We start from the raw sequence: 15,713 nt of genomic DNA on the forward strand, positions 1-15,713 counted from the left end.
TACCAAACAGAAATGAAATATTTCTTCCTTAGATATTAACTTATTTAAAACACTGGACAAAAAAATTCAAACTGTACCAAAATTGAAATTATTTGTCTTCTGGGTCAATCAGTTATAATGTGCCTTCTAGCGTAGCTGAGGTGGATTGAAAATGAATTTCGATCTGTAATTTCAATCCGATGTTTTCCGCACGTCCGCGTCGAATTGTACCCGCCCATTTCATTGTCTATCACTGAATGTTTTGATTGCATTAGATAGAAATGACGTAAGCTGTATATTCAAATTTTGCTAGTTAATGTTCCGCGGTTTTAATAGAATACATGGGTGTTTTGTACTTCCTTAAAACTGAAACTAGGTCAAAAGATCTTTGAAAATTACAAATGTCATAAATATTTGTTTTATTTACTGAAATTTCGCTTGTCAAGGGGTTTCAGTTTTCTATGATGCAGAACAGACTACAAACCTACAAACCGATTATTATCGCCCGCGTGGTGCAGTGATTAGAGCGTCTGCTCTAGAGTCGCGAAGTAAGGAGTCAGTCCTTATGTCACGGGTTCGAATCCAAGTGTGGGACGTGTAGACCGGTCCTTCGGATGAGACCGTATAAATCGAGGTCCCGTGTCGCAGTAGGTGCTGGCACGAAAAAATCCCTACCTGCTCATGGCCCTGAGTGCCGAGTATAGGACAAAATTTGTAGCTCTCCACAAGCAGGTGGTGGCGTCTCCATATGAGTGAAAAATTCTCGTGAGGGACGTTAAACAAAATATTATTAATTAACAATCTGATGATCATTAAGTGTTGAGGTCATAAATCTTTGAAATATGAAGAATACGAACCGTAATTCTGATTTTAAAGTCACACAATTAATACAAATCGGGAGCACATACCATATAATTTATTCTGCAGGTAAGGACAAATGTGAACCAAATGTTATTATTATACCTCATTATAAATATTCTACACAACGCATTATCTGATTGGTTCTATGTTATCACGTGATCGGACCGGAAAACTTCACATTACCCGGCCGTCGGCACGCTTTTCATCATATTCCAACTCTTCCGAACACCTAGTGTATTTTCCCGCAATATAGTTCTCGTTGTTGAACGAAAACTCATGAGAGAAGTAGACGTCACAATAGCCTGGTATACGTCACAAAACTGATGATAATGTAGGTTTCATGGTAACTTTACATAAAAAAATGAAAGTGAATTTGAGAGCGGTTCCGAATTTGAAAGTTTATATTTATTTCAAAGGTTTTGCTTGTTTCGGTATAATAAACAATTCATTGCATGAATGTTCGGGAAACATGAAGACTTATTCAGCCAAGAAATATCATATTTCCCTCGGGCAAAGCCATCGAGGAATATGATTTTTCTTGGCTGAATAAGTCTTCATATTTCTCTCACTATCATGAAATAAATGTATAAAGTCATCTTTATCGTGTTGCACTCTGAATTTTAGTCTAAAAAATTCCTTTTTAATGGAGTAACTGGGACCAATGAAATTACTTTGCTATGTCCGTAGTTCGTTATATCCATATAAGGAATTTGTTAAATTATATAGCTGGGGATCCAAAATAACTTCGCTTTATCCATGAATTCGCAATATCTGTGTTCGTATTAAACGAGTTTTACTGTATGACATTACTGTTTTAACATTTTTATACAGATACCATTATAAGAAGGCTTAAATGATCTAATAACGCCCACAACCAACTATCCTTCTAAAGAAATTTATATAATATACGATATATTGACGATAAAAAAACTGAAATAATAAGTCTTGTTGTGAGATTATCATTTACGTCCCTTATTATATAATTATATCAAAATATGAAAAAGATGTGTTACTGTAAATTCTGTGGATTACTTTTTCTCGAGTTGAAAGGCATGCTTGTACATCAAATTAACGTACATGTTTTAATGAAAAAGATTATTGTTGATTTAAGGAATCACTGTCTAGTTAGGAGGGTATGTCAGGGACATCAATAATAGTGGGAAACAAGGGATAATTTGCATAACAGGCGAAGATAATATGGTAATCGGTATGTCCGTCAGTCCATCCGTCTGTATTTCCTTCTGTATTCACGTCCGTCCGTCTGTCTGTTACTCTTTGGGGTATCCATCTCTTATCCGCAACTCCTCTCATACCACTGAACGAAATTTGTTGAAACATTCACAGAATCTTTATTACATATTGCCATTGTGCACCTCCTTTTTACTTTTTGATCTGATACATATTTTTGGTTTCCATAACAATACTTTCAACTCCATTATAATCATATAGGACGTTTGGGGGGTATCATTTAGTGAGCTCATTTTCACAGTACCTCTAGTTTTAGTCAAATTTAAAAAGAAATATCTTAAAATACACATAAGCATTGTAACATTACAAGTTCGAATAGCAGCTGCTTCATAGAGGAACGTTTTGAATCACAGAAATACCAAATATCTAAGCTTTAATTTTTTTTACGTTTAAAAGAGGCACATCCAGTCTATTAATTATAGAATTTTTAAACTTGACATGTGATCTTAATTGAGCCAATTAGATAGCTGCCAACAACAGAGGTAATAAATTTTGTTTGAGGATGTGTTAAAGATTAAAACAAACATTTCTTTAATTTACATCTTATATAATCTAATAAAAATCTTTTATAATTAGACAAAAAAGTTATTGCATCTTCCATCCCAAAAAACGAAGTGTAATATTTTCTTGCAATCTCGTTCGTATATCCTGAAGCAATGTTGACTTTGTCACCTTTCTTCAGTCGAACTAGTACCGTATTAGAGCCGCTATTCCAAAATTTCTTTGCAGCGGCTAAACTATTGCATGCAATATATCCTTTATTGTGCCCATTAACTCTCAGGAAGGGATGAGCCATTTTATTTGGATCGGTTAAGGTTGACCATGTAAACCCATATGTCCCGTAAGAAGGTGCGGTAAAGATCCCTGTTGTCTTCTCATATGAATTCCCGTAGTTGACGAGAACTGTATCGAAAATCCACGTAACTTTTAGCAGTTGATTGATAAGCTGAAAATGCAACACTGTCTTCAAAAACGAATGGAGAAAACAGATAGGTAAATTCATATGTACAGAGTATTATTTCGGTTTGATTCCTCCTCTTTTCTCTAAATGTTATCTTCGCTAGCCAAGGGTTTTGATGGTACACTACACTCCTCATAATCCTTGACATACGGTGCTGAAGGATTTGTTTTAATCAAATGATCTCAAATTTGAACAGTTACACGCAGACTACGTCATCAGCAAAGAAAAACAATGTATTTAAATTATGAAAGTTTTAAAAGAATAGTTAAAGGAAGTAATTATTTATCATTTGTTATTCAAAGTGCAAATCTTCAATTTAGATTCTTAATCAAATTTTGAACATATCTTGGATGACACCATGTCTATGCTTTGTGATCATTGTTTACTTGCGTTTTTCATTCTCGAAAATAAAGAGGAAAAAAAATCCATTTTTTTAAAGATCGTGTTAAGGGTTTTTTGAGAAGAGTAGAGGATCAGAAACTTTTGGTTAGCGACGATGATTGAATATTTCCATTAATACTTGTTTTCTCTGTATTAAAGACTCTTTAAAAGTTAGAAGACTTGATTTCTTGATCATTATGCTGGCATTGTGGCATTGCGCTTTGAAAAAAAAAAATCATAGTACGTTAAAATGGGGACAAAATCAACGCACTTTGAAATTTCTTTGCAAAGTGCGTTAAATTTGGGACATACTCAACGTACTTTGAAAAAATTTTTCAAAGTGCGTTAAGAGTGTACATGTAGATCAATATCTTTTTACCAATGGGAAATTTGACGTACTTTGAAAAAAAATATGTATAAAACAAAAATTCTAGACTAACATTTTAATAATTGAAAGTATTATTTGTCATAATTATATGTTTCTAAACTTGTTAATTTACATGCATTGATTTAACTTCACTGAGAACCAGGAGAAGACCAGTAAAGGGTCTCTCATTCCAACTCTTTTTTATACATAGCCGGCGGTAGCAATTTGAAAGTGGACCCCCCACCCCCTTAAAGGTAAGCCTAAATTTTCAATGCCTTTATTATGTATATCTTTGTAAAACATTTGTGTGCCTACTAAGCCCCCCACCCCCCTTCCGGTACCGATGCCTATGTTACACCCAAATATAAGTATTTGAATAAATAGTGTGACGTTGAAAACTTTCAAAAACTAAATGCATGCAAACTGAAAAAAATAAGTACAATAAAACATTTGAGAGAGAAAGAATTTTCGAGTATGGAAAAATCAAAATTGCTCACTTTCACATTTTGAAGTGACCTTATCACCGAAAAGTTATCCAACAGGTTCAATTATTTATCATACCTAAGATTTGCAAGAATATCGACTATACACATTTTATTTCAAAGTGCTTTAATATGGTCGATATTAACGCACTTTGAAAATAAATTTATTTATTCAAAGTGCGTTTATTTGGTCCCAAATTTAACGCACTTTGATTTTTTTTCTAAGTGCGTAATTTTTCAAAGTGCGTTGTAACACGGCATGTAAATTTTGCCAAGATACAGGTCAGGAGCTAAGGAGTTGTAATGTGCATGTACTTTGTGTCTTACGCTAAGTAGACCTGATATGCATGTAAATCTGATTTTGTTATAAATTGGTTACCTTTCTTGGTTTCCTTATGACAATCACACTTTGGCACCCAATCCATTTCCCGGCAAACATTTTTGTAGGTTACGTAACCATGGCGGAAAGTCTTTGGTTTCGGAGAGTCACCTCTGGCTATGATGATCATGCACAAAATTGCAACAAGTAATAGCACCGTCTTTGTATTCATTGCTATTAAAAAGTTAGGGAACTAATTACCAACTCTGAACAACATGTGTTTGTGAAACACTGATGACCCGTTTGGCAGCTTACATAGAGAGGGGTTGGAGTTTCTCAAAGTGAAAGGCAAAACATTATCCAAGGTCAAGGACAATAAGTCAAAATTGTTGGTATCAAAAGGAGGATCTTTTCACAAGTAATATACCTGTGAAATATGAACCCCTAGTACTAACTGTTCAAAAGTTATGGCCAAGAATAAAGGTTTTCTTAAAGTGGGTCAATCTCTAATCATGATGTCAAAAGTTAAAAAAATATTTATACCCACTAAAAGGTCTTGTCAAAATAAATACTCATATTAAGTATAAAACCCCCGTTTTCAACTGTACAAGTTATAAGAGATGTTATAGTTTGAAAATTTTCGATTAGAGTGGTTCTAATTTCAAGGTCAGGACGTCAAATTTGTTGCATCGTCGCAAACCACAGCCAAAATATACGATCCTCTCTCATTCTGGCCGTGGTTGAACGAAGCAAGAATTCTTCGTAGCTCATTAAAATATTGACCAATGCGAGTAAAGCATAGTCGGAAGATGAACTTGATCACGACCTTTCAATATCCAATCGCAGTAGAGGTAATATTTCTTGTATACTGTTGACGTCATTTGTTGATTTCAATTGCGATGGAAACAAAGCTTGTCACTGACTGAATATGACGTCACAATAGAGAGGCGTAAATATTCAAGATTACGCAACCTTTTCTGATCAAGCAGCCACGGGTAGGAGAGAGCTATATGCGGACTCCGGACCGTGGCTTGAGACGGTGAATTTGTTGGTACCTTCAGAAAGGTTTTGTTACAAGAATCCTGTGCATTATGAAAGGCATAGTCCCACCCACTCAAAAAATATGGGCACGTTTAAAGTATTTGCAGACAAACAGATAAGTTGACAAACAGATTAGCGACAAAGAGAAAGACAGGTGGATGGACAGGACAAAACTATGAATCCCCGGATCTTTGATTACAGAGGTATAAAAATGAAATAATATTATAATACTTCCTTAAACATTGTTTTAAACTGATGCATGAAAATAAATAGAAAGAAGAATACCTAGAAACACAATTAACGTTAATTTTTTTAATTGCTAAAAAAGTAAGAGACCCATATTGATAAATTGACGCCCTTTTGTGTTTCCTTGCAAATGCTCAAAATGTAATCAAAATTGAAATAAATATCATGTCGGTTACTTTTATCCTTTAAATCAATATATAACTGAAAACTTTGCATGCAATATCATAATTAACACGCTTTATCTTAGTGTATCCAAAATTCCATTCACTTAGTGTTTAGGAAATTAATTTGATACATATAATTTAATTAAGTCTTGTGAGGTTTTACCAGGAGTCGTGATACCCAAATCATTGTATAATAACATTTCAAATAGAGAAAAATTGGTATTCATGTTACATAACTTGAGCTTAAGTGAAATAAGGTCAACTGTATTTTCTTATTTCAATACAAATCTTGATCTCCTATTTTTGCAGTGTCTCTCATGGCGGTCAGAATGTCGTTTCCATAATTGTAGAACAATGAATTAGAAGCATTACTACTCTCTCAAAATGATTAACTTTTTGAAAACCTGACGGTATACCCTCCAGACCATTTTTATCATTTTCAAGCTAAGACGGTATAAAAATGTTTGCATGCAGAGCAGAGCGAGATTTTGGACCGCTTCACCTATCTGTCCAAATAGCTCGAAAACTGTAGGAGGCATTGATTTGATATATATATATATATATATATATATATATATATATAGATATAGATATAGATATAGATATATATATATATATATATATATATATATATATATATATATATATATATATATATATATATATATATATATATATATATATATATATATATATATATATATATATATATACAAAAATGAAATGGAATATATATATATATATATATATATATATATATATATATATATATATATATATATATATATATATATATATATATATATATATATATATATATATATATATATATATATATATATATATATAGATATATATATATATATATATATATATATATATATATTCCATTTCATTTTTGTTCCCAAGTGGTGAACTGAACCATTTTTGAATTCGAAATGACATTTTGTCCAATTGACTTGAGTTGACTAGACACCCAGCATGGTTTTTCCAATCCAAGTCACAGTTTTTCATCCAGTGTGTATGTTTTATTGTATCAAATTGAAATGCTATTTGGTTTAGCAGCATGTTCCAGTCTTGCTGCCTAAGTATGTTCCGCAGGGGTTTTTTTTCTCTGCTTTTTTTGGAGGGGGGCAATTTGATTTGTGTTTCAAAAAAAAAAGAACAAACACTTTTCTCTCCAATTATACAGTTCTGCATAAACAAACTGAAAACGTCATTTTTTGCTTTGAAATGAGATATAGTAGTTATAAGACAAATATTCTTGATCAATGATCGAACTTGTTGTTTTGTGGTCAGGTGAATAAAATTTTATTTTTATTTATTTCATGAGAATAAGTCACTAAATTGCTAAAAAATCTTAACAATGTTTGACCTTAAAGTTACCATGATTAATTCAATCAAAATTCTAACTCGTTCTAACATCCTCTAATATATAAACATATTACACTACGTTTTCTTGTCCTTGTATTTGTATTTATAACTACAACGAAAAATTTATAAGCTGTATGCTAAAAACACCATTTCATGATAAAGCATCATTCAAAAATAATTAATAATAAATCAACGCAACCGACATCTTGTACGGTTGTAAATTCATGTGTCACTTCAAAACACATGTTTATTTGTTGACTTTTCAAGATTCTCGTCCTCAATTTCGTATTAAAAATGCGAGTTTCAGCTTTCCGTATAGTAGCATAGGTAACATAATCCTGAAAATTTATTTCAGTATAGTAAGAATAGTCAAGAAAACTTAAATGAAAAAAATGTATTTTGTAATTTATCAATATATAATCCAAACCTTGAATAAATAATTATATTTAATATATTTTATAAGGCGATTCTATGGCAACACATAACGGTCGACCATTTGATACTCGAGATCATCAAGACAGCAACGGTTGTCAAAATGCGTACGGAGGGGCTTGGTGGTATAATCATTGCCATGCAGCCAACCTGAATGGTCTGTACCTGAAGGGACATCACTCCTCGCGTTAACTGGTAACACTGGCTCGGATTCCATTACTCATTGAAAACCACAGAAATGAAAATTCGAAGAAGTAGATAGAATTATTACAGCGTATTAATATACAACTTGATATTGAATAAAAGATTTTAAATAGTGAAGGAATTTTATCACAAAGGCTTGTGTCAATGCAGAGAGATAAAATATTGTTTATTATTCATATTCCAGTCCTACCCTTTAAAAACATTCATTTATCCCTTCCTCTACCAAAGCGATGATTCATATGATCACTGTTTCATATTTGATGTAACTATGATAACTGTCAAGGTATTCATATGATTCTCATATGCAGAATACATATGATTCTCATATGATCATTATATGAAAGGCAAATGTGGATCATATGTGCCTATGTATAATAACAAAATACAGTTAAAGCATAAGTTTACCTAATTGGCTCTATCCTCCACACGTATGAGAAAAAAAACTATGAATACATATATATTTCATATAAATTAAACATGTATAATTCATCTGTATTTTTGCACACACATATTACATATATATTACATGTGTTATACATATGTGGTGAAAACATGTGTTTTACATATATATTATCTCACAGGTGATTTACATGTGTATATTATATATGTTTTACATATAAATGAAACACATATTTTACATGTGTTTATTTACACACATGTATTACATGTGTTGAACACATGTGAAATCAAACACATGTTTAACACATGTGGACATTTTTCCTGTGTAGACCTAATATAAGGTAGATGTGAATAAATAAATAATCCTGACAGCGAATAAAACTGTCTAAAATTACAAAAAAATATGTTGATAAATCCATGTTTAAAGTGTTTTCACCTCACTTAGCTATGACGTCTTAACCGCTCAACTATGACTTCATGTAGCATATAACTGTATTACAAAAAGACAGAGGAAAAGGAAAAATCAAATATTTTCTTTAAAAATGTAATAAACAGAAAAATTCAATGTTTTTTAGTTGAATATGGAATTTATTTCACTCGTGAGACAGGATTTTTTTTTTATATTTTCACTCGTGCTTCGCATTCGTGGAAATATCAAAAATCCTGTCCCACTCGTGAAATAAATTCCATATTCAACTACAAAACATTGAATATCCTCTATATATTTTGTATAGATATACAAATACAGCATAATACAAGGTATTATTATATGATTGAATAATTTCCATCTCCCTGATTGGCTGAGATCCAACTATGTTAGCAAAATACTACGTTGTATTGACCTGCACGTGACGTTCCAGGTCAATACAAGGATTTATTTCCTCCACATTGATCTAAAAATAGATTGGGGAATTCCAAATTGATACAAATTGTTTTGGAAAGCTATTTAAACTACTATGATTTTTTTATGTGAACAAAACATAAGCGAATATATATTTTAGGGTGAGGGTGGTAGGAGGGGATGCACCCCCCCCCCCCTCCAAAAACTTTTACTGAACAACATTTTTTTTGGTTTACTTTGTAGCTGTCAATTTTCCCTGATGATACTCATTCCTTTCAAAATCTATCCTATAAAAAAGACTGACATTATATATTTTTTTTCATGGTAACTTAAATTGCTTTAAAAAACATTTCAAATTGAACCGACTGGTAAGGTTCATTCACATTTTAATTCTGCTTCTCTCTTGTATTTGGCTAGGACTTAATTAAATGCAAAAAAGTAATGAGCTGTATCATTTTATCAGTGTATCATATAATAAAACAATTATTGCTGTTTTTTCGGTCAATACAATGATTTAGCCCTTCGGGCTCGGTGAATATTGTACTCCTCAGATGGCTAAATCATTGTATTGACCTCAAAAACAGCAATAATTGTATAATATTGAATAAAATATTAATCTTTTTAAACTTAAGATTGTATTACAACATAATATATTTCCGTGGAATTTTAAATGTTCTTTTTACTTAAATATTTCAAAATTAGCAAAGGTGATAATTTTTAAAATAGTTTTATACGAAATCATCTGTGTTAGAGAAGGTTCTTGATACAATCAATAACCTCTGAACTCCTTATTCTATGATATGTGATGAAAACATTACCGTAATTAATGATTTAAGATATACAAACAATACACACCAGGAGCATATACCATTCAGTTTTCCTGCAGGTAAGGGTATTTGTGCAGACAGCACAATATATTTATGCTAATGTTTTAATCATGTTAATTGAGTTGCATGAAATTTAGTCTCAAAAACCTTATAATGTTTTATGTTCAGTTTATAAACTGGATGGAAAACACTTAACGTAAGGAACAAGTTACATTTAATACAATAAAGCACCAGTGCAACCAATTCCAACACAGTTTTTATTAGGATTGGGTACAATGTAAAGAGTAAGTGTAATGAAGCTGGATAGTAAGCAGTATTAACGAAAATTATCAAATGATTTTTTTCTTCGCAAAAACGTGATATTTAGTTGGCCGTATTGCAGCTAAATCCAGTTTCCAAAATTTTTATACAAAGACCATATTGAGAAAGATAAATTACTAATACTATGGACAAAACAGGTTGACCTACTTTTATAAAACAAACCTCGACCATAACTTTTAAATGATGGCTAGTGCTCTCATAATTGCATACATATTTTATCCGGCATTACATATTTAATCCTTGTAACAAGACCTTTCATTTGATAGCAAGACCTTTGACCCTGTGACCTTGGAGTTTGACCTACTTTTTAATTTTTTTAGCCTTGACCATAACTCTTGAAGTGGTAGGGGTAGGGCTTCCATACTTCACATATGTATGTTGTGGCAAGACTTTTCATTGGATACCATTAACTTGATCTTTTGACCTTGACATTGGAAATTTCTGTACTTATGAAAAAACTTTAACCTTGGCCTACTTTCATAATTCACCATTGTATTTCCAGTGAAAATACCCTACCTTTGGTACCAATAAATTAAATTTGCATTGAAGAAAAGTTTAGTCTTTGCTATGTTGCCATACGGGGGACATCAGTGTTTCACGAACACATCATGTTTTTCGCTCCTTTTCAACAGTCAGTCTGCAAGAATGCCAAATCTACTATCTATATATGCACTTCTTATAAGTTTTGATGGACATACTAATAATTGATAAAAACATATACAAGCGAAAATGCAAAGACTTGCTTAAGGATACAACAAAGGCTTTTTTTTCAAAAATGTTGTCAATTCTGAGATATTTGGCTAATCACAGCTTTATAATGCATGAAAAATTCTTGCTGAATATTAAATGTTGGACTAATTATTTAACAATAACCATGCATAAACATGTCAACATTCTAAATATCGAATGTATGTCTACCCATGACCTAGGTTTTCTTACAAAAGATGACCTATCGTTTAAAAAAAGTCGTCTTTCTTACTACATTTCAACGTACATTATACGTATTAGGCAAACGGCAATTAAGCAATCACTGAACCAGTATTTTTTTTTTGTTATCAATGCATCTTCCCTTAACTTGAAGCTTAATTGAGCATTTGAGGAAGCGTTAAAGATAACAACAATTGTTTTTTTTTTACATTTAGAATTTAATTTCAGCTGGAGAAGTCATTTCAAACAAAACAATTAGTGCATCTTCCATCCAGAAAATGAGGTAAATTTCTCTCTTGCATACGTGCAGCTCCTATATCCGGAAGCAATGCTGACTTTGTCACCTTTCTTCAGTTGAACTAGAACTGTATTAGAGCCGCTACTCCAAAGTCTCTGTGACGTGTCGGAGTTGTCTATTGCTGTAAATCCTTTGTATTGACCATTAACCCTAAGGATATGATGAGCCTTTTTTTTGGCTCGGTTAATGTTGCCCAGGTAAACCCATATGTCCCGTCAGAAGGTGCGGTAAAGATTCCTGTTGTCCTCTCATATGATTCCCGTCGTTAACGAGAACTGTATCATAGATCAACGTTTCGTGTTCTTTGTAACTTTTAGCAGCTAATTGATAAACCGAAAATGCAACACTGCCTTTAAAAACGAATGGAGAAAACAGATAAGTAAATTCATATGTACAGAACACTGTGACATACTTAACTTTTGTATGGATGTAATTTTCGTTGTTTTCGATGTATGGAGACACCCACGAATTCATGACCACCACAAAATGTATAATTTCATATGCATTAACTCCTAAACATTCTCCAACAACGAAGTCAAATCCCCACAAACCAATATTATTTTCCCAAACCTCGAGCATTTGACTCCATGAAAATATGTGATTTTACAGTTTATGTTTCGGTTCAATTCTTCTTCATCTTTTAACTAAATTTTATCTTCGTTTGCCAAGAGTTTCTGATACGCTGCTCTCCTCATAAACCCTTGGCATATGGTGCTAGGAAAAGGGATTGTTTTTGTCATGTTATCTCAAATTTGAACAGGTACTCTCAATTTTTTTTTAAATCATGAAAGTTTCTGAAGATTAATTAACAAGAAGGTATTTATTTTTAAAGTGCACATCTTCATTCTCGAACGTAAAGAGTCAAAATATGCCCTGACCTTGGATATTGTTTTTTACCAAAAAAATTGCTGATTTGTCGATCGTTGTTGATCACCCCAATCACAGCTTGAGAAAAACATTTTTAACACCGTATGCAAATTTTTTTTTATGATGAGAGTAGAACATCAGAAACCCTTGGCTAGCAAAGATGTCTAAATAGAGATTAAACATATGATGTTACTATCACATATTATAATGCAGCTCTTAATCCCGTGGATACAACTCATTGGATATTGTTTTCGTATCCACACTATGTATTCCTACACCGCGTGACTATGTAAATAAACAAATGCATGTGCAAGAAAAAAATCGAAATAATTCAATTGACAGTTGATGGAGATTTTTCAGGATGGGTGAAGTCTTCTAAATTTGAAAATGATGGAATTATTTATGGACTCGAGATTGAGGGAACAGGTATTACCTTTTCCAAGTTACCTTCTCAAACTACTGAAACCTGACTCACAGCAGACGATGTCAGGAAGAAATATATGGAGATAACGAAAAGTATTGAAGATCATAAATCCATAAAAAACACAAAATAAGAGAATCGATATACAGATCGAATAGTTCAAGGATATTATATTGCAGATTTAATTACAATGTCGATCTCAAAATGAAATGAATGCAATCCTTAAATAATCTAACACAATCTTGTTCATACAGCCTGTTTAACTCATAGATCTTTCGAAGACCTTGACTCTCTGCGAACGAGTCATGAAATATATTGAAATATGGCGCAATGAAGCTTGTAATACCTTAATGAAATAAATTTCTTTCTAGATATCATGGATGAAAGATCTTCACCACTGAATAAAAAATTCGAAATTGAACATTGTTCCAAATGATTTTTTCCGCAGTTACTTCTGGACTCGAGCTCACAATGCATCGCTTGTTAATTAAGCTACGTTCCAGGGACGTAGCAACAGGGGGGGGGGGCTGGCGGGCCTCCCCCCACTTTTTCCCCAACATTACCTTTACTATAGAAAATGTTCATTGAAGGGATTGTTGGCTCCCCACTTTTTTAAGCGGTTAGCTTCGCTAACCGCTTTATGGCATGTATCGACACCGGAAACATCCATAAGGCGCTACCTATCGACAACAGAAACTTCAACAAAGCCTCTAGATCTACCTATGATTTGTTTCTAACACATATAACATATGTTAAATAAAATCAAGACTATCAAAACAACATAATCTTTCGGTTTTTAATTTTTATCTGATTTTGTTTGTCAATGAAATAAATTTATAATTGTTGTATTTTAAAATTTTATGTATAGGAGCATTTGGTGTCGAGATTAAATTTCCGTGACGTCAGCTGATGGCGATCGGGCCCTGTGACGAAATTCGAAGTCAGCATGAAGTTTAGCTGATAACATTATCAACGCGTTGGATTTAAACTTAAGGAAGAAATATATAGCGAGACATATCATATTTGAACCCAATGCTACACGAAAACCAGTAGGCATATCCGATTTATGTGTTAAATTGAAGCCTGAATTGAACAGGGGGTCAAAATGGCGTTGCACACCTTGTGTATTTAAACTGTATATAGAGGGGTAGAATGTTTCGATATTTGGCTAATTTAGAGACTTACTGATGCCTGTGATTAATTATAAGGCACCCCTCATGAACATGAACAATAAATATTTGATCGAATTATGCTACTGGCACAGAAAGGACGGGTTAATTACTGGCTAAAGGGGTTGAAGGTTATTACAGACTGCAAAACATCGGAGAATCTCTCGATCGAGTTTCATTTTCCTTGCCAAAATATTTAGCCATCCCTTTAATTAACCTAAGTAATACTAGTACATGAAGAAAGCCTTTTATATAAAAAAAAAACTGAATACATCTGCAGGGTTCTCCATCATTTGAAATTTTACTGTGTTGCAGAGTTTACGTGAAGCACTAAAATTTCGCGCTATTTTCGAGATCAAATTCGCAACTGAATTACTTTTCATTAAATTATATAGGAATATATGCGCACACTTTTTAAAATAAATCACTATTTCGATGTACAAATATTTTCGTCATACATATTGATAAAAGTTAAAGCACCTGCTATGAAAAGCAGGGGAAATTCTGATCGATACAATCAAACTAATTACCACTTTTGAAAGTAAATTTGTTGTAATTTTTTGTCAGTTTTTTTTTTTTTTTTTATCAAATTACCGAATTGCAAAGGAAAAAATAGGGAAACTTCAGGACAGGATGATATTCTTACGAGTTCCTTGAAAATTCAAAACAATTTATCAATTTAATGATTTCGGTATAATGTTATGTTTGATTAAAGTTTCAGTTTGAGAGAATTTATATGTTTTGATTTTCTGATTATCACATATATTACTGTATCGGCAAATTTTTTACCGTTTCGCATGCATAAAATTTTAATCGTTACTGTGTCGGAGAAAATTTTGCTGTGTCGGGAGCAACACAGTAAAACAGCTCATGGAGAACCCTGCATCTGTAAGCTGTACAGTTATAGATTACTTCCATAATGAAACGTTTGTTTTCTTCTCCTTTTTTCTCAATTGAAATTATTTAAAAGATGATGAAAGCTTTGTTTCCAGGGATAAATACTGTACTCAGTCTAATTATTACAAACGATTATAAACGATCACATTATTTAAATATTTGCCAAATACTCAGTATATGTTCGTTTATATATATCGTGCTTGCAAGACTCTTTTTTGAATTATTGTCATGTACCATTTACTAATTTGAACATTTATTGTATTTAAAGTCAACAGTGTACATTTCTTATTTCTTAAAACTTTATTATCTTGTTTACTTGTCTTTCTTCCTGTGAGAGAAATAGTTCATACTATTAATAAACAGATGTACTCAGTATCTGTATCAAAATACAGAATGAACAGTGATCGGTCTCAAAAGAAAAACGGATCCTTGAAAGTTCCGGTGCCTAGGAGAAGTAAGCATTTCCAATAACAGGTCACACCTGCTGTCCCGCAGTGAGCCTACGAAACTGAAGCCCTCTGAAATTAAATTAATTTACAAATTCTCTGCTCGTCCATCCATTTTTTCTCAGACTAGCCAGCTAAAGATCTATGTACAGAACTCCAAATAAATTAATCCTAAGAATTTGAATTATCATCACCGTCTTCCTTGGAAGACGGTATTGTATAGTTAAAGTTTTTTACAGTC

Source organism: Saccostrea cucullata, unplaced genomic scaffold (assembly GCF_032062105.1).
Source record: "Saccostrea cucullata isolate Sc308-1 unplaced genomic scaffold, CSIRO_AGI_Scuc_v1 ctg1496, whole genome shotgun sequence".
Lineage (NCBI taxonomy): Eukaryota > Metazoa > Mollusca > Bivalvia > Ostreida > Ostreidae > Saccostrea > Saccostrea cuccullata.